The 20,809-nt window shown below is 44.4% G+C and overlaps 1 protein-coding gene across 2 annotated transcripts in view; it reads right to left on the reverse strand.

Annotated features, from left to right (window-relative positions):
* The window catches only part of pnp6 (purine nucleoside phosphorylase 6), a 59,750-nt gene that overhangs the window by 24,831 nt on the left and 14,110 nt on the right, over nt 1–20,809 (reverse strand). The window contains exon 1 of one of the 2 annotated variants that reach the window (XM_048606110.1): nt 13,705–13,770. The exons of the other annotated variant lie outside the window; for it this stretch is intronic. The gene's annotated coding sequence lies outside the window, so the exon portion shown is untranslated. Of the gene's footprint in view, nt 1–13,704; nt 13,771–20,809 lie in introns of those variants that run through there. 2 annotated transcript variants of the gene reach the window in all.

A 20,809-nucleotide genomic window follows, 5' to 3' on the forward strand; every position in this document is an offset into this window, starting at 1 on the left:
GAGTGAGGAGTGAGAGAGATAGAGACATAGAGTGAAAAAGAGACGTGAACAGACAATGGGAGAGAGAGAACTCCTTATGTTGACATTTCTAAGGTGTTTGTTTACCCCTCATCAATCTTCATGTGAGTCACATGTTCAGTCTGATTTACTGGGATGTTCTGGATAAATCTATTTCCAAAGCAACCAGGCTGCACCGTGTCTGTGTGTGTGTGTGTGTGTGTGTGTGTCGTGTGTGTGCAATATGTAGTGTGTACATGCAGAGTTTGTACTGTGCTGTGCTGTGTAGGTTGCGTGTGCTGTGTATTGTTTCAGAGAGACAAAGAGGGAGGCAGAGAGTGAGAGAAAGAATGAGAGAGGTAGAGAGACAGAGACACAGTGACAGAAATAGAGACAGAGAGAGACAAAGAGACAGATTGTCTCTCATCGTTTCAGTACTGAAAGGCCAATATCCTGTCAGTTATGCCATTCACATACACCCAGATGAGGGACCTGCCATATTTATATAGGATCATCTGCCGCTTGGCAACAGACTGTAATGACCAGACCTGGTCCTGTGTCTCTTGGACCTGAGTGTATCTTGCCACATGCTCGATCCTAAGCACGATATCAACATAGTTGTTGTGCTCCTCTGATACAGATCGTTTCTGACTAGATGCCTATGCAACTGATAAGGACGAGTCATTTCCAAAGAAATGGGATTTCTATGAAATGACCATGGACTGTACAGAAATTGTATATTTATACAGAGTGAGGCAGCCCAATGGATGTAACTTAAAATGATGCAGAAACATCGAACCCAAAGTTTACCTCATTTACCAGCACTGAAAGGCAGAGAGTTAATAAAACCAAAGAAGCAGCAAGATAATTTTGTAAAAAACTTGGTGGACTCTCTGCGCAAATTCTGTCTGTCCCACCTCACGAGGATTTAAATTCTCCCCTAAAACACTGAATTTCAGGCAGAATCTGGAGCCCATCAACATGTAGCCAACTCAGCCTCCCCAGTGATAGATGAATGCAGATTTGTACTGAGCATATTCTGGTCAATTAATTTCCTTGATTTGAATACCAGGAGTATCCCTTCTAAGCATAAAAAGAAAATAGTTTGCTACATTGCATCGACTTGCAAGGACAAACATGCGACATCTTCACCGCTTCTGGAAACTTATGTGTAAAAACATTCAAAGATCTAGGATTGTCAGTGGATAATCTAACATCCTTCTCTAGTTCACCAGGAACAGTCATTGTTCAGGAATTTTACCGTGGTCTTCTGTGACATCAGCTTTTATTGTCACAAAAACAGAAGTTGCTGGAAAAGCCCAGCAGGTCTGGCAGCATCTGTGAAGAAAAAAATCAGAGTTAACCTTTCAGGTCTGGTGACCCTTCCTCAGAACTCTGTTCGACGTGGGATAACCTGTTCTCATTGAAGAAATTGAGTTTCCATTCCCAGCAGCAATATTAGTAAAACATTAGTAAGATTTTGAGGGAGGTTGACAAAGTAGCTGTTGTGAGAAGGATGTTTTCCCTGATGGAGTTCTGAGGAAGGGTCACCGGATCCGAAACATTAACTCTGACTTTTTCTTCACAGATGCTGCCAGACCTGCTGAGCTTTTCCAGCAACTTCTGTTTTTGTTCCTGATTTACAGCATCCGCAGTTCTTTCAGCTTTTATTGTAATCTTTGTTTGACAAAAATCCAGGCACCCACAGCCTTACCTTGCGAATGCTAGTTTGAGTATTTCTACTTAATCACAGATCTAAGTGAAAGGCCAAGACTGATGGTACAAGACTGCAAGGGGTTAAAGACAACGGAAGCATCTTGAAGCGGGTACATTCACAAAAAAAATCCCAACCTGTTTCCTATTTGGGAATGGGGGAATGCGCAGCGGGAGAGGATTTGGTCAAGTGTTAGATTTCTAGTTTGTTGGAGAGTTTGGAAAGCAAGGAGAAGTTTAGACTGAAAATTTCAAGCTTGTGGCAGTGGTGGCTGCAAAGGTCGAGAAAACCCTGGAATAATGTCGCCAAGTTTGGCTTTTCCAAAATCAGATGCACTGCCGGACTGTCAATGGGTTGGTGAGAGGAAAATAAAAGTAAAAAGAGAGAGAGAGAGAGAGAAAGAAAAGAATCAATAACAGGGAGAGGGATAAAGTCAGAAAATGATCTAGCAAATCATCACAGGCAGTGGAATATATTTGTGGTACTTGATATCTGAGCAGTGATGCTAGTATTAGCCCACAACAACCCAGAATATCTAGCTTTTTTTTAAATTTGATTTATTATTGTCACATGTACCTAGGCTCAGTGAAAAGTTCTGCCTTGCGTACAGATCATACCATACAAAGTGCACAAGGGTAATAGAACAGAGGGAAGAATATAATGTTATGGTTGCAGAGAAGGTGCACGGAGAGCGAGGTCAACATTAAATTTAAAATTTGAGAGGTCCATTCAGAAGTCTAATAACAGCGGGGAAGAAGCTGTTCTTGAATCTGTCGGTCTGTGTGTTTCAGCTCTTGTACTTCCTGCCTGACTGAAGAGGTTGGGAGCAATTATAACCAAGACCAGGCTGTGTTCACAGCTCTCTGTAGTTTCTTATGGTCCTGGGCAGCTCATTTATCACTCTTCTGGAAAAAAATGCCCAACAACATCGGGATTATGGGACTGTATAGGGATTTAAATGCAAGCCCCATCATTGGTAACTGTGCAACTGATTTTGGGTAACATGAGTTGGTACTAGGAAAATGATGATGGAAGTTACTGGCCTGTCATGAAAATCCATTTGTTCTGCTGATATCATTAAGGAGAGGGAACAAAATCCTCTGCACTGGGTAGCATTCGCCTGCTTCTTCAAAAGAGCTATCTAACCCAATGGGGAAGTGATGGCCTAGTGATATTATCACAGGACTGTTAATCCAGAGACCTAGCTAATGTCCTAGGGACCTACGTTCAAATCCTACCACAGCAGATGGTAAAATTTGAATTCAATAAAATATCTGGAATTAAGAATCTAATGATGACTGTGAATCCATTGTTGATTGTTGGAGGAAAAACCCATCTGGTTCACTAATGTCCTTCAGAGAAGGGAAACTGCCATTCTTACCTGGTCTGGTCTACATGTGACTCCAGACCCACAGCAATGTGGTTGTCTACCAACCCCACTATGGGCAATTAAGGATAGGCAGTAAATGCTGGCCTAGCTAGTGATGCGCCTCATCCCATGAATGAATAAAGAGGAAAAAAAAATGGATCAAGAGCCCGAGAAATGGTTCCTTTGTGAGCATTTACCCAATTCCTTATTGAAAAAGTTACTATTGAATCTACTTCCACTTTGCATTCAGGAAGAGCATTTATAGATCCCAACAACTCTCTGCTTAAAGGAACAAACTGTCCTCATCTCCCCAATTGGCATTTTTTTTGCCAATTATATTAATTCCATGTCCTTAGTTCTGCCTGCCAATGCCTCATTTATCACAGCTATTAAATCTCCCGTTAACCTTCTCGAGTCTAAGGAGATCCACCCCAGCTTCTCCAGTCTCTCCATGTTGCTATGACCCTGTAGCTCTGGCAGAAAGGTTTCAAAGCCCAGTCTGCAGCGTCAGACCAGTTTGTTTCATTCCCCATTTGGGAGTGTTGTATCAACAATGAATTTACTGGATTCATTTAGTGAAGGCACTCCCCTGTGCTCTGTATTTCTCTGTTTGACAGGCGCCACATGCTTACACAGCTACAGAGCCCCAAACTGCAGTGTGTCTGTGAGTGACAGGTTGCAAACACAACGGCAGCTGACTGTTTGACTGTGCACAGACTTTAATCTCCAGTCACCACTGCGGGTGCAGCCAATCTCAACTGGGCATGAACAATTCGAGATAAAGATCACACTGGCAGCACCTGGCCAGTGCATTCTGAAGGTAGGTTTCTACCTGCCGTCAGGAAACTCTTTGGAAAACAATATTGAAGAATGCAGGCTGATGGACCAGGATGTAGAGAATCGGCCCTGCATCAACACGGCTGATCTGACTCTTGCCTCTCGTTCACCACTTCACAATTCACAGCAACCAAAAGTAGCACTGGGATTACCGAGGACACAATCAGAGGATGAGTGTGAAGCAACAAAACTCCATGTGTGACCAGGATTGTGTCCTCAGCAGCTGCCTTTACAATGGCATAAGCATAAAAAAAACTCACACATTCTCTCCTGGTTAAGTCAGAATGGCTACTACGAGAACTACACCATATGCAATAATTAGGGAATTATGCAGAGATTCCCTGTGTGCTTGCCCTGTTGAGTCAGCAGTGATGTGTTAGGCCATGAGAAGTGATTGGATGTTGGCTGCATTCCCAACGGCATGCTTCACACTGAGCTTGCTATCAGTACTAGACCGATAAAGACGTCTGCAAAAAAAAAGGCCTTGGGCTGATTATGAATGAAATCGATATGTTGCTGCTGACTGGCTCGTTCAGGGACAAGCTTGTATGCTCAAGACTCTGTGGCAAAATTATGCCCCAACACCACTTACAAGTTTGTTGGTGACATCGACTGTAGCGGGTTGGATCATAAACAACAAGACAGAGCGCAGGAAAGAGACCACGTGCTTAGCAACACGGTGTAAAGACAACGATCTCTCCTTCAACGTCAGCAAGACAAAGGAGCTGGTCATCGACTTCAGGAAGTGGAGTGGAGGACACGTCCCTGTCTGCATCAATGGTGCTGAGGTGGAGATGGTCGAGAGAGTCAAGTTCCTAGGAGTGATGATCACTAACAATCTGTCCCAGTCCACCCACATTGATGCTAAGGTCAAGAAAGCACAACAATGTCCCTACCTCCTCAGGAAGCTAAGGATACTCGGCATGTCCATAAAGACATTTACCAATTCTTACAGATGCATCATAGAAAACATTCTATCTGGATGAATCACTGTGTGGTATGGCAACTGCTCTGCCCAGGACCCGTAAGAAACCACAGAGACTTATAAACACAGCCCAATCAATCACACAAGCCAATCTTGTATCCACTGACTCCATCTATTCTTCCCACTGCCTCGGGAAGGCAGCCAACATAATCAAAAACCCTTCCCACCCTGATTATAATCTTTTATAATTTCTTCCAATCTCTTCCATCAGGCAGAAGATGCACAAGCTGAAACACATGTACCAACAGGTTCAAGAACAGCTTCTTCCCCGCTGTTGGCAGACTTCTGAATGAGCAACTCAAATTTTAAATTTAATGTTGACCTCGCTCTTTGTGCACCTTTTCTGTAGCTGTCACATTGTATTCTTCACTCTGTTCTATTACACTAGTGCACTTTGTACGGTATGATCTGCCTGTCTACATGCCACACAAAACTTTTCACTCTACCTAGGTATATGTGACAATAATAAATCAAATCAAATTAAACCAGTCTTCCATCCATTGACTCTGTCTATACTTCCCGCTGCCTCAGAAAGCAGCCAAGATAATCAAAGGCCCCACCCCACCCTGGTTTTACTCTCCTTCACCCACTTCCATCGGGCAGAAGATACAAAAGTTTGCAAACATGTACCAACAGATCTAAGAACAGCTTCTTCCCCGCTGTTATCAGACTTATGAACAGACCTCTCATATATTAGAGGGTTGATCGTTCTCTGCACCCTCTCTGTAGCTGTAACACTATATTCTGCATTCTGTTCTATTACCCTTATGTAAGGTATGGTTTGTCTGGTCAGCATGCAGAACAATACTCTTCACTGTATCTCGGTACATGTGACAACAATAGATCAAATCAAATCAAACCTGTCAGGAAGGGAATATAAACAAGAAATAAGCTAAGAACGTCCTGTTGGAGGGCAGAAAAAGAATCTGTTTATCTTGGGCCAGCCTGGTGTGGATGTGACTGCCACATCCTGATCAGTCATGAGAACCACAATCCAGCAGTGACATAGAGCCAAGGAGCAGTGCACCACTTCCCCAGACAGGCCAAACGCTGACTTTTTTTAAAAAATAGTTTTCTTTCAAGGGAGGTGGGCATCTCTGGCTGAGTCAGCATTTGTTGTTCATCCCTTATTAGCCTCTGACTGAGTGGCCAGGGCCATTTCAGAGGGTATTTAAGAGTCGATCATGTTGCTGTGTACCAATCAGGAGTTGAGTTCATTTCCATAGACTGAATCTGTGATCAGCTCTTAGACTGATCTGAGTTTTGAATTGAGTCAGTATTGGATAGAAAAGGAAGCATTTGGCATGAAAGGGAAATCCTGGAGGCAGATTTGGCAAGGCAGAAGAGATCTTGGGGACCTGGAATAGAGTGTCAGGCAGGAGCAACTGGGCATTGTCAGCAGTAAGGTAGGTATCTTTGTACCTAGCTTTCTAAGGACTCTAATGCTGATCTTTTAACTCTACGTCTTCATTTTCTAATTTATACCTAAGATTTTGTACCTAAGTATCTTTGTACCTAAGACGGTGCCATAAATGGTGACTTTACACACGTTTCGCTGTACTTGTGCAACCCTGTACTTGTGACAATAAACCTAACTGTAATCCTAGAGGAATTGCAGGTGGAACACACAAGCCACCACAGTGCTGCAATGGATTGCTGATACCTCACTTGAAGAAGGCACATTACTGAATTCAAATCTGCACAAGATATTTTCTTGGGTTCAGCACAACTAGTCCCTTTCAATAAGGCTGTAGTGATTGGAACCTGGTGGACCTTGTTAAACTACAAGGTTATTGATTGGGCTTGTTAACCTGGGCCAATCAGGAAAGCCTTGGCTGACCAATATAACTAGGAGATTAGAATCTCCTCAGTTGAGGATTGACTTTGAGCTGGTTGGCTACGGCCAGTGTACTGTGCGCTAGTAAATAAAGGGTGACTTGGTGATGGGATACCAGCCTCTGTGCAGTTACTCCACAGGCATTACGCTCTACTGTCCATATGATGGTATGACAAGAGAGTTTGGTGAGGGTGTGGATTGTAACACTCTCTAATTGACATGTAGGCTGTAGCATCTTTCACATGACATCACTTCCATTTCTGCCTTATTACGCAAAGCAAGCAAATGGTCATTTCAATAGAGCAAGGTCAATCAAAACCAGTGCAATGATTTATTGCAGAAATATTATTTGAAGTGGCAAAGTAACATTTACAAATCATTCGAATCAATTCCTTCTCATGCAAATAAAAGGCACGACAGTTTGGGGGGGCGCTAGATGCACTTATCTAACCATTAACCTTGCTAAAACTGGTCAGCAGAAACAGCGGAAACTCTCTTGAGAGCTGATTGCCGTCAGCTCACGCTAATTAACTGAATGTTTCTCAATTTATTTTCTGGAGAAATAGGTTTTTAATGAGTATGCAGACGAGATGTGGTCTGATGTAACTGTGGCCTCAGTTGTCATGTGAGACTCTGCTGAAAGTTTGGAACGGGAGCAACGTAGGATAGAGATGCTTACTGTCATATCAGCGTCTCAACGACATTAATAAAAATGTTTTGGGTGCGTATCTGAACAAAAGATCCCACACTAAAACACTTTCCTCATCACTGTACAGGGAACAGCCCCTCTTGTCCCTACCCCCAGCCCCTCTTGTCCCTGCCCCCAGCCCCTCTTGTCCCTGACCCCAGCCCCTCTTGTCAGATATTGGTTAGTGGAGCTGCTAATCAAACCAACAACCGTCTTCCCAGGATGTGCTCTGCCCTAATGATACTAATACAGGATCACATTATTGAATCCATTCCATTATATCACCTAGTCTCCTCCACTGCAGGCATTAATGCACCTCATTATATCAACAGGTTGGATTTGATGGGCTGAATGACCTTCTCATATTGCAATGTTTCTCTGACTCTATGAAAGCAGTGACCCTATGACAAATAAGAAATCCCACTCAAAGCATTAGCCTTGCCTCAGTTGCCCGTACACACTTCTTTTCATTCATTCACGGGATGAGGGTGTCGCTGGCTAGGCAGCATTTATTGCCCATCCCTAATTGTCCAGAGGGTAGTTCAGAGTCAACCACATTGCTGTGAGTCACATGGAGATAGTAGGAACTGCCGATGCTGGAGTCTGAGATAACAAAGTGTGGAGCTGGAGGAACACAGCAGACCAGGCAACATCAGAGGAGCAGGAAAGCTGACGTTTTGGGTCTGGACCCTTCTTCAATGTAGGCCAGACCAGGTAAGGATGGCAGTTTCCTTCCCTAGAGGACATTAATGAACCAGATCGGTTTTTCCTGACAATTGATTTATGGATTTATGGTCACCATTAGCTTCTTAATTCCAGATATTTTACTGAATTCAAATTCCACCAGCTATCACAGCAGGATAGAACCCGGGTCCCCAGAACATCACCTGGGTCTCTGGATTAACAGTCCAGCGATAATACTACGAGGCCATTGCCCCATCAGAGGATCCAGGGGAGGACTCTCTGGATCAGAGAGTCTTGATTAAAGACCTAATCCAGAGAACTGAACATTTTGTATGGGCTAACAAAACATTTAGCTAAAATTCAGGCAGCGAGAGGCAAGTCACACACGCAAGCTTGGGGAGATGATAGTCTAGTGGTATTGTTGCTGGACTGTTAATCCAGAGACCCAGAATAATGTCCTAAAGACCTGGGTTCAAATCCTGCCATGGCAGACGATGAAATTTGACTTCAATAAAAAATTAAGAGCTTAATGATGGCCCTGAATCCATTGTCGATTGTTGGAAAAACACATCTGGTTCACTAATGTCCTTCAGGGAAGGAAACTGCCACCTTCCCCAGTCTGGCCTAGACGTGACTCCAGACCCACAGCAATGTGGCTGACTCTCAACTGCCCTCTGGGCAATTAAGGATGACCTAGCCAGTGACGCTCTCATCCCACGAATGAATAAAAAAGCCTACCAGTCCTTTCTTTCAAACTGCTTTTTGCAAGTCATTTCTCACATCCCAGTTTGTGCCAAAGATATTTAAATGCATGGAATGTAATTGCCAGACAGAGAAACACAGACACTCCGGCTCCTTTACCAACGTCAGGATTTCTCAAAATGCTTCACAACGTAACACGGCCTCAGCACAACACAGCAAAGCAGTGAAAGTCTCAATTTTCAGGCTGAATCCTGTAGTGATTCCTCAACAGAAACCTTGGAGGCGAAGGGGCCATCAACTTGTCTACAGCTCGAGAGATGAATGGCCAGTGGAAGTAAATTCAACAGTAAGGGGAGTGTAAACAAAATTAAGGAAAATCTTTCAAACCTCCATGGAAGAGCAAGTAGTGGGCTATTTACGTAATTCCTTCCTAACGCAGGCAGAATGAGCCAGGAGATATAATTTTAGGATTAGGAGTGGGATAGGAAGGTTAGCCAACCTGAAAGTAAATTGATTTGTGGAACACTGTCCCTGAACTGATCTTTGAATTGGGATGGCTCCAAGAGACAGAAGAGGGAGAAAATTTGCTCTGTCATGCTTCTGGAACTGATTCTTCTAAAGCCCATGTACAATGTAAAGACTGTTAATCAATAATATCCTTAGGATTGAATAAAATCTTTGAAGAATTATCTGGTGCTGTGTTGATTTTCTCACTCTGGGAGTGCAGAAATAATTCCAAACAGTCAAGCAGACAGGGAAGAGATAAAGGTCAAAAGATTGTACTCCCAGTTTTGAGACTGTAATACTGGATAAGGGAGTCTTTAGGCATCTTGTGTGCTGCCTGATCTATGCAAGTGTTTATAAAGGCCCAAGAAATGACTCGCAGCATAAATTAACACAAAAAGTTGATCTCAAGGCGGTGACAGACAGGGAGAAGGTGATTGCCCTGACACCTTGGGCCCCTGTTGTGTGGTGGCACTGTGTTTGGATAACGTGCCGATCTCCATTGAATTGTTGGAGAAGGCCTTGGAGCTGGGTGTGATGCTGCCAGCATTGGTGGGTGTGTGAGGGTGAGGTGGACTATCTGAATGTTCGGAGTGAGCCCTGACTGCTAGACTATACTAGTGGGCGAGTGATGAGGGTGTGGTATATTGAGCAGAGTAACAGCTTGGAGCTGTGGTTAGTATATGGACTTTGAAGGTGCGATCATACACCTTGACTGCACAGGTGAGGTCATTCAACTTCTTTCAGCCAGACTTTTGGGGCCAGATACTTACATTGACCTCTCTGAACATATGTTCCCATTCATAGAGTCATAGAGTCATACAACACGGAAGCGGTCCCTTCGATCCAACTAGTCCATGCCGACCATAATCCCAAACTAAACTAGTCCTATTTGCCTGCATTTGGCCCATTCCTCAAAACCTTTTCCATCTTTTAAATGTTGTAACTGTACATGCATCTACCAATTCCTCTGGCAGATCATTCCACATACACACCAGCCTCATTGTGCAAACGTTGTCCTTCAGGTCCCTTTTATATCTTTCCCATCTCACCTTAAACCTATGCCCTCTAGTTTTGGACACCTCTATCCTGGGAAAAAGATCTTGGCTATTCACCTTATCCATACCCTTCATGATTTTATAAACCTCTGTAAGGTCACCCCTCAGCCTCCTATACTCCTGGGAAAATAGTTCCAACTTATCCAGCCTTTCCTTATAATTCAAACCGTCCAGTCCCCCAAACATTTTCTGCACCCTTTCCAATTTAATAACATCCTTCCTATAGCACGGTGACCTTCCATTCTACATGCCACAAAACCCCTCCTCAGAAACATGACTTTTCTCCCCCTATCCACCTTATGACTAATGCCTGTTGTGTTATATCTGTGAACCTGGGAGTTCTCTTTCTCACTGCCTCAATGTTCCATTTCTGCAGTTCCTACATGCACCGTGCGCCGGTGCAGGTCACTGGTAGCAGCATCTCGTCGTTGACCCTGCTTGTAAAAGGGACAGCCTGGCTTTACCTTGTGCCATCAGGGCAAGCTGCTGAATCCCCCAACTGAACACTGAGGCAGCTGGACCCGCGGGCTCACCCCTCTGACTAACACCGCAATCAGAACAAGATGGGGGCAGCACCAGGTTTACCTTTCTCTTGGATGAACACCCACTGCTTCAGCAATGACCTTCCCTCCATCACAAGGTCAGAAGTGCGGATGTTCGCCAATGATTGCACAATGTGCAGCACCATTCGTGACTCCTCAGATACTGAAGTATTCCATGTTCAAATGCAACAAGGTCTGGACAATATCCAGGCTTGGAGTGACAAAGTAGTAGGTCACATTTGTGCCACATAAGTGCCAGGCTATGACCATCACCAATAAGAGACAATCTAACCACTACTCCTTGACATTCAATGTCATGACCATCACTGAATCCCCCACTATCAACATCCTGGGGGTTACCACGGACCAGAAACTCAACTGGACTCACCATATAAACACAGTTCCTACAAGGGCAGGTCAGTGGCTAGGAATACTGCAGTGAGAAACTCACCTCCTGACTCCCCAAAGCCTGTCCACCATCCATAAGACATAAGTCAGGAGTGTGATGGAATACTCCCCACTTATCTGGATGAGTGCAGTTCCAATAACACTCGAGAAGCTTGACACCATCTAGGACAAAGCAGCCCACTTGATTAGCAACACAATCACACACATTCCTCAACCACTGGTGCTCAGTAGTAGCAACGTGTATCATCTTGTGTACAAGGTGCACTGCAGAAATTCACCCGAAAACCTCAGACAGCTCCTTCCAAAACCGTGACTGCTTCCATCTAGAAAGACAAGGGCAGCAGATACATGGAAACAGCATTTCTTGCAAGCTCCCCCTCAAACCACTCACCATTCTGACTTGGAAATGTATCACCGTGCCTTCAGTGTGTTGCTGGGTCAAAATCCAGGAACTCCTTCCTTAAAAACATTGTGGGTCAACCCTCACCAAATGGATTACAGTGGCCAAGAAGGCAGCTCACCACCACTCCCTAAAGGGTAACTACAGATGGGCAATAAATGCTGGCCCAGTCAGCAATGGCCGCATCCCATGAATGCATTTAAAAAGGCAATACCCATGATCAGATCACAAATACGCTCAAAAAAATGGGCCGGGATGGATTTCCAACCCGTGTATTTATGCCTGTGTTATTGTTGCAACTGGTCCACCCTCGAAGTAAAAATTTGGAATTATCCAGCCCTCTGCTGTTACACAGTTTTTCACAGATAGAAAATGGAGCGGGGCCCTCAGCTTGTGTTTACATTATTCAGACTGGGACCTTGACTCAAAGCATAATAAAGAACACCTATTTCTAATGCTCGTACTATCTTAACCAACATTTCTAGCATCAATCACACTCCTGTCAACAACAGCATTCATTTATGCAGAACCTTTCATGTAGTGCAACTCTTAAGTGTGTGTTGCAAGATTGTAATCAAAATCAAACTGACACTGAGCCCCATAAGGAGACAACCAAAACCTGTGTCAAGTTGGGAGTCTTTAAGAAGGTTCTAAGAAGGAAGTGGGGTTCTGAGCTGGAGATATCAAGGGGCAGGCGGTGGGGGGGAGAGATTGACAGTAGAGGATAAGGTCCCCAAAGGCATAGCCCAATAGTTTGCAGAATGGAGGAGCCTTGTATAAAGCTTTGTACAAGACACCTCTGTTCACTGCTCCAGAGCGCTGATTGGACGTTTTGTGATGGCATGGGTCTGCTGTAATATTCTGTTCTCAGAAATTCTTGTTGCTGTGGAAACCCAGAAGATAAGGCCTGCATTTGGGATTCAAATTGACACTTGTAACCTTCTCCGAGGCTGACACAATTTAACAAGAAATGAACATTACTTGCATGTTCTTCCGTTTTATCTCCCTCTGCTGCTGATGATAAGTCAGAGAACCTGTGAAGCTTGCTCAAACACCGTGAGCTCAGTCTGCCGACTTTCTAGTTGCCTTGGCAACCATCGGGGAAAAAAAAATTATACCTCAAGTTAAATTTAGACAGCATTTCAGGCTGTCATTCAGTAACCAGACAGGCAAGACAGAGAATACAATGAGGTCAGATGCAGGTAGAGAGAAACACACACACTCTCACACACACACTCTCACACACACACACACACACACACACACAGAGACAAAGACACTCTCTCACACACACACACACATACAGAGACAAAGACAGTCTCACACACACACTCACTCACTCACTCACTCGGAGAATATACACACAGAGATACAAATGTTGGGGGAAGCAATGGCCTAGTGGTATTATCGCTGGACTGTTAATCTAGAGACCCAGACAATGTTCTGGGGACCTGGGTTCAAATCCCACCACGGCTGATGGAGGAATTTGAATTCCATTCAGGGGGAGAAAACAATCTGGAATTAAGCATCTACTGATGACTGTGAATCTATTGCCAAGTGTCAGCGGGGAAAAACCCATCTGCTATACTAATGTTCTTTACAGAAGGAAACTGCCATCCTCACCTGGTCTGGCCTACATGTGACTCCAGACCCACAGCAATGTGGTTGACTCTTAACTCCCCTCTTGGCAATTAGGGATAGGCAATAAATGCTGCCTAGCCAGCGACGCCCTTATCCTGTTAATGAATAAAAGAAAAAAAATATATACAGGCAGACCACTAGTGGAATGAGGTTTATGACGTATACAAATCTAATCAAAGGGGAAGATTTCCTAAATAAAAGGAACTGTGTTTACAAAATAATGTACATTTCAGAACTTGAAAAGAACCTTCCCAGAACAGTGTCTCAAAACAAGGCAGACAGGAAAATTTCAGACTCATGCCCAATTTTGCAGGGGAGTTTTCACCAACAGCTCTTACCAAAAGTCTGCCTCAGCGATGAGCAGAATTAGGGCATTCGACCCATCGAGTGTGCTCCGCTATTCGATCATAACCGATATGTTCCTCAGCTCCATTCTCCTGCCTTCGCCCCGTAACCCTTGGTCCTGTTACGAACCAAGAACCTATTGATTTCTAATTAAAACCAAAAAGACTGCGGATGCTGTAAATCAGAAAACAAAAACAGAAGCTTCTGGAAATGGTCAACGCATCTGGCAGCATCTAACGTCTAGTGGCCCTTCCTCAGAACTGATGGTATCTAAGAATATGCAGAAAATCGGGTGGGAGGAGGGGGTAAGGAGTAAATTATAAGGTGGGATAGAGCCCAAAGAGAGAGGAGAACAGTTAGATAGACAAAGGAGTTGATAACAATCTGGCTAGGAGGGTAAATAGCTATTAATGGAAACTGTTAGTGGCTAACAGTAGGTAGTGTGTATTGGCAGGCTATGTGATGACAAGGCCTGGTGTGTGGGGTAGGGGGCTAGGACATGGGAGAGTTCAGGCCCTAAAATTATTGAACTTGATTCTGAGTCCAGAGGGCTGCAGGGTCCCCAAGCGGAAAATGAGGTGTTGTGCTTCCTGCTCGGGTTGAACTTCGCTGAAGCACTGCAGCAAGCCAGAGACAGAACTGTTGACCAGGGGACAGGGTGGTGTGTTAAAGTGACAGGCAACTGGTAGCTCAGGGTCTTTTTTGCAAGCAGAACATAGATGCTCTGTGCAGCAGTCACCCAGTCTACGCTTCGCGTCCCCAGTGTAGAGGAGGCCACATTGTGAGGAGCGAATGCAGTAGACTAGACTCTGTGAAGTGCAGGTAAAGTGCTGCTTCACCTGGAAGGTATGTTTGGGCCCTTGGATACTGAGGATTCGGCGGTTGCGGGGGAAGGTGTCATGGGGCGATTGGCAGGGGGAGCGGGTGTGGTGTTGGAGGTGAAGGAAGCGTAGACCAGGGTGTCCCGGAGGGAACAGTCCCTGCGGAAGGCAGACAAGGCAGAGGAGGGGAATATGCGTCTGGTGGTGGCATCTCGCTGGAGGTGGTGGAAATGGCGTCTGATGATCTTCTGAAGGTTGTTGCTGGTGGGGTGGTAGGTAAGCTGGAAGAACAAAATCTAATTTTCCGCTTGAGGATCCTGCAGCCCTTGAGATTCAATATCGAGTTCAATAATTTTAGGGCCTAAACTCTTCCATGTCCCAGCTCCCTGCCCCACACACCAGGCCTTGTTACCACATAGCCTGCCATTACACACCCCCTGTTGTTAGTCACTAACAGTCCTCATTAACAACTATTCTCCCTCCCAGCCAGATTGTTATTAACTCCTTTGTCTATCCAACTGTTCTTCTCTCTCTTTGGGCTCTATTCCCATCTATCATTTACTCCTTAACCCCTCTCCCCACTCTATCTTCTGCATTAAAACTGACATTATCCCAGCTACCAATAGTTCTGAGGAAAGGTCACTGGACCTGAAACGTTATCTCTGATTTCTCTTCACAGATGCTACCAGACCTGCTGAGTTTTTCCAGCAATTTCTGTCTTTTTATCCATCTTTTTCTGTCTTAAATACACTCAATGACTTGGCCTGCACAGCCCTCAGTGGCAATGAGTTCCACAGATTAAAGACCCTCTGGCTGCCATCCTGAAAAAGACCCCTTTATCCCTACTGTCTTGCCTTCTTCCAATTAGCCAATCCTATATCCATGCCAGTGTCTTGCCCCTAACCACGATGGGCTCTTATCTTATTTAGCAGCCTCTTGGGTGGTATCTTGTCAAAGGCCTTCTGGAAATCTATATCCAATTTTGTACACTGCCTCTCCTTTGTCTAACTTGCTTGTTACATCCTCAAAAAATTCTAACAGATTGCAGGTATGATTTCCCCTTGACGAAGCTGTGCAGACTCTGCCCTATTTTACCATGCATTTTCAAGACTCAGCAATCTGCTTCTTAATAAAGGACTCTAAAATCTTACCAATGACCGAGGTCAGGCTAGCTGGCCTAGAATCTCCCATCTTCTGCCTCCCATCCTTCTTAAACAGGGGTGTTACATTAGCCATTTTCCAATCCTCTAGGACCCTCCCTGACTCCAGTGATTCCTGAAAGATCACCACCAATGCCTTTACAATCTTCTCAGCTATCTCCTGCAGATCTCTAGGGTGTAGTTCATCTGGTCCAGGTGATTCATCCACCTTCAGACCTTTCAGCTTCTCCAGCACCTTCTCCTTAGTGATGGCCACTACACTCACCTCTGATCTCTGACACTCTCGATGTTCTGGTATACTGCTGGTTTCTTCCTCTGTGAAGACTGGTGCTAAGTACCTGATCAATTCCTCTGCCATTTCTCTGTTCCACATTACTCCCTCTCTAGCCTCATTTTCCAGCTGTCTAATGTCCACTTTTGCCTCTCTCTTGCCTTTTACATATCAAACAAACCTCTTGCAATCTTCTTTTATATTACTATATTTCATCTTCTCCACTCTTATTGCTTTTTAGTATCCCTTGCTGGGGTTTTTAAAGGCTTCCCAAACCTCTGGCTCCCCACTAATCTTCACCACTTTCTATGCTTTTTCTTTTGATGCTGTATAGTCCCTGCCTTCCCTTGTCAGCCATGGTTACTTCACCCTCCCCTTAGTATGTTTCTTCTTCCTTGGGATGAATTTCTGTTGTGCCTCCTGAATAACCCCCAGAAACTCCTGCCATTGCTGCTCCAACTTGTTCCCTGCTGGGCTTCCATTCCAATCAATTCTGGCCAGCTCCTTCCTTATGTCTTTATAATTACCTTACCTCAGTTGTAATACCATTACATCCGACTCCAGCTTTTCTGTCTCAAACTACAGAGTGAATTCTATCATATTATGGTCACTGCCCCCTAGAGGTTCCTTCACCTTAAGCTCCCTAACCAAGTTCCTCATTACACATCACCAAATCCAGAATTGTCTGTTCCGTAGTGGGTTCTACCACAAACTTCTCCAAAAAAAAATCTTGTAGAAATTCCACAACTTCCTTTTCTTGGGTTCTGTTACCAACCTTATTTTCCCAGTCCACCTGCATATTGAAGTCTGTCATTACTATTGTAATAGTGCCTTCCCTATCTCCTGACTTATTTTCTTCCCACATCTTGACTACTGCTTGTATGTAACTCCCCATGCACACCGCCTGTACATAACTCCCAACAGGGTACGTTTTCCTATTGAGGTTCCTCAACTCTGCCCACACAGATTCTGTACCTTCCCACTCTACATCACTTCCTGCTATTGATTTCATTTCATTCTTTACTAACAAGGTAACCCAGCCCCTCTCCCTCTACCTATCCTTTCAATAGGATGTGTATGCTTGGATATTTAGTTCCCAGCCCTGATCCCCTTGCAGCCACAATGTCATACCTGCCAATTTCAATCTGCACCACAAGCTTACTTACCTTGTTCTATATGCTGCGTGCATTTAAGTACAACACCATCAGTCCTGCATTGACTGACCCCCTTCTCATAGTTGTCCTATATCTGCTGTGCCTGAAGTTAGATTCCTGACCTCTTCCATACTCTCTGTCCTATTATTTGTTCTGGAAATTTTAATAACTTTTTCTGAGCTCTCCCTGCGTTAGCTGTTTAAAATTTGCTTTGATTTCCATCATCAGCTCCTCTACCTTATTCTGAATGCTTTATGCATTAAGATACAAAGTCTTTAAGTTTGTTTAATGATTGGGGTTCCCTACACTTTTATGGCACCTTGATACAATATGACATTCACGCATTCTGCCCTTCCTTTTACTTTCTGGTAGCAATCAACACCATCACTAACTAGCAATCCTACCTTCTCCTTTACCATCAAATTTATAATTTTCCACGCAGCTGTATCCACTCTCCCACTATTTAGTTTAAAGCCCTATCCGTTGCCCTAGTTATGCAATTTGCCAGGACTCTGGTTCCAGCATGATTCAGGTGGAGCTTGTTCCATTAGAACAGCTCCCTCCTTCCCCAGTACTGGTTCCAGTGCCTTGTGAATTCAAACCCGCTTCTCCCACATTAATCTTTGAGCCACACGTTTGCCTCTTTAATCTTGTTGACCCTGCGCCAGTTACTTTGTGATTCAGGTACTAATCCAGAGATTGTTACTCCAAAAGCTCTGCTTTGTAATGTAGCCCCTAGCTGCTCATATTCCCTCAGCAGGCTTCCATCCTCTTTCTACCTGTATCGTTAGCACCTATGTGGACCACAACAACTGGATCTTTCCCCCCCACCCTACTCCAAGTTCATCTACAGCCCAGATGAAATATCCTGAACCTGGGCATCAGGCAGGCAACATAGCCTTTGGGACTCTCAATCCTGGCCACAGAGAACAGGGTCTATTCCCCCGACTATACCATCCCCAATGACCACTACATTTCTCTTTTCTTTCCCATCTTGAATGGCTCCCTGAACAACACTGCTGTGGTCAGTTTGACCATCCCCCCTACAGCTTCCACAAGGAGCAAGAATCTCAAACCTTTTAGACAAGCTCAAGGGCTGAGGCTCCATCAGTACTGCCTCCTGCATCCATCTACCTGACTCGTTCGTAGTCACACCCTCCTGTCCCTGATCAAATTCGAGGCAGTTAATGATGGAGGTGTGATTGCCTCCTAAAATACAGGGTCCAGGTAGCTCTCCCCCTTCCGGATGTGTCAGTGTTTGGATGATAAACCAGACTTTGACAATGAGCAATATACGGACACATGCAGATGGTCAAAGCCTCTGTCAAAAACATAGGTTTTAGGGAACATTAACATAGAATCATACAGTAGTATTGTGGCCTTTTGGCCCATTGAATCTGTACCATCGAAAGTGCAATACTATCTACACTCATTTCACTTTGCTCCACTTGACCCATAGCCTTGAATGTTATGACACTTCCAAGTCCTCAAATTTCCCACCTCAACTACCCTCCCAGGCAGAGCACTGTAGACCCCCACTATCCTCTGGGTGCAAACGTAATTTCCTTAAAACCCCTCTAAGCCTCCTGCCTATCACTTTAAAAACGTTTTCTTGGCCCTTCAATAAAACATACTTATCGTCACCCCTACATTCTCATCTACATCATTTATGAATATCAGTAAACAATAAGGGACCCAGCAGTGTGCCCTGTGGTTTACTGCTACACACCAAATTCCAGGTCACACCAACAGTCTTCTGCCACCAGTCACTGTCTTCTGTCACTGATCCAATTTCAGATCCATCTTGCCAAGTTACCCTGAATCCCATGAGTTTCACCTTTATTAGTTTCCCTTCTCAAAGGACTTGCTGAATCCATTTAAACTACATGAACTGCCATTCCCTCAGCCAATGACTTGCTCACCTCCTCAAAAAATTCTGCCAAATTTGTTAGGTGCGACCTCCCTCTGACAAAGCCCATGCTGCCTATCCCTGACCAAACCTTGCCTCTTTATATGGAGAGTAATTTTCTCCTTCGGTATTTTCTCCAATAGATTCCCCACTACTGATGCGATGGGGAATTATAACGGAGGAAAGTGAGGTAGAGAGGAGGAGAAGTCTAGGAAGGGAATTCCAGAGCTTAATTCATTGGCAGCCAGAGGAATGGGTGATCAAAATCTGGGATGCTCAAAACTGCGGGATTTTGGAGAACTTGCAAGGTTGTCAGAATGAAAGTGTTTACAGAGACAGAGAGAGTGAAGCCACGGAGGAATTTCAAAACAAGGATTTTTAAGAATCAGCTCCTTTCTTGACTGGAAGCCAAACAGAGGTGATGGGGCAATGTAACCTGGTGAGAGTCGGGACGTGGACAGCAAAGGTTTGGATGACCACAGGTTTATGACAGTGAGACAATGGGACACAGGTAATGGAACTGTCAAGACTCCAGAAAACAAAGGCTGTGCATGACAGTTTCAGCAGGAGATGAGGAACAGAGTCAAGTGATGTTTAATTCAGGTGTTACATAGAGGCAAGCTACTAGTGCCGATAAACTACTCAGCAGAAATTCCTGCCTTTTAACAAACCTTATCTGGGCAGGGCAAAAAAAGGCAGAAATGGATCAAGAGGATATGACTTAATACTTGTGAAAATGAATTGAAAAGCGTACAAACATATTGTGAAAGAACAGCAAAAAAAATAGTCTTCAAATTTACAATATTTTGGGCTATCTGTTTTAGAAATGGGAAAGTTTTGGTGACTAAACATTGGCAGAAAATTGCATGAGACACTGTTCTAACTTGGCAAAGATTCAGGCAGAAAGTTGCTCTCCCTACAGTGAGGAACACTTAATTACTCATGTATGATCTCTGCTGTGACAAAGCCTTCTTTCTCCAGAGAATAGGGTGCAGCCTGGAGTGATTGAGATGAATAATAACGAGGCAAGCAGGAAGCCAAAACTTCATAACAAGAGAAATTGAACATCAGAATGAGGACGTTATGCTTCAGTTATACAGGGCATTGGCGAGACTACATCTTGAATACTATGTTTTGGCCTCTAATTTTAAGGAAGGATGTAGATGGGTTGGAGGCCGTTCAGAGTAGCTTGATACTAGATTGATCATAGAATTCCTACAGTGGGGAACCAGGCCATTGATGAAGAGTCTTGCTCCGAAACATTGGCTTTCCTGTTCATCTGGTACTGCCTGACCTGCTGTGTTCCTCCACCTCCACACTGCATCAACTCTGACTTCCTAAGTCTGCAGTTCTTGCTATCTCCAAGCATGCCATTCAGCCCATACCAACACTCCAAAGAGCATTCCACCCAGACCCACCTTATCCCCGAAGCCCTGCATTTCTAATAGCCAATCCACCTAACCTGCACATCTTTGGACTGTGGGAGGAAACCGGAGCACCCGAAGGAAACACACACAGACACGGGGAGAATGCACACAGTCCACACAGACAGTCACCCAAGGCTGGAATCAAAGCCACATCCCTGGTGCTGTGAGGCAGCAGTGCTAACCACTGAGCCACCATGATACCTGGAACGAATGCATTGTCTTATGAGGATACGTTGGACAGAACACGTTTCCGTTGGATATTAGAAGAGTGAGGTGTGACTGATTAAAGTGGATAAGATCTTGAATGGTCTTGATAAGGTGTACATTGAAAGGCATTTTCCTCTGGCAGATCAGTG

The sequence above is a fragment of the Rhincodon typus genome, chromosome 15 (genome assembly GCF_021869965.1).
Source record: "Rhincodon typus isolate 14 chromosome 15, sRhiTyp1.1, whole genome shotgun sequence".
Classification (NCBI taxonomy): Eukaryota; Metazoa; Chordata; class Chondrichthyes; order Orectolobiformes; family Rhincodontidae; genus Rhincodon; species Rhincodon typus.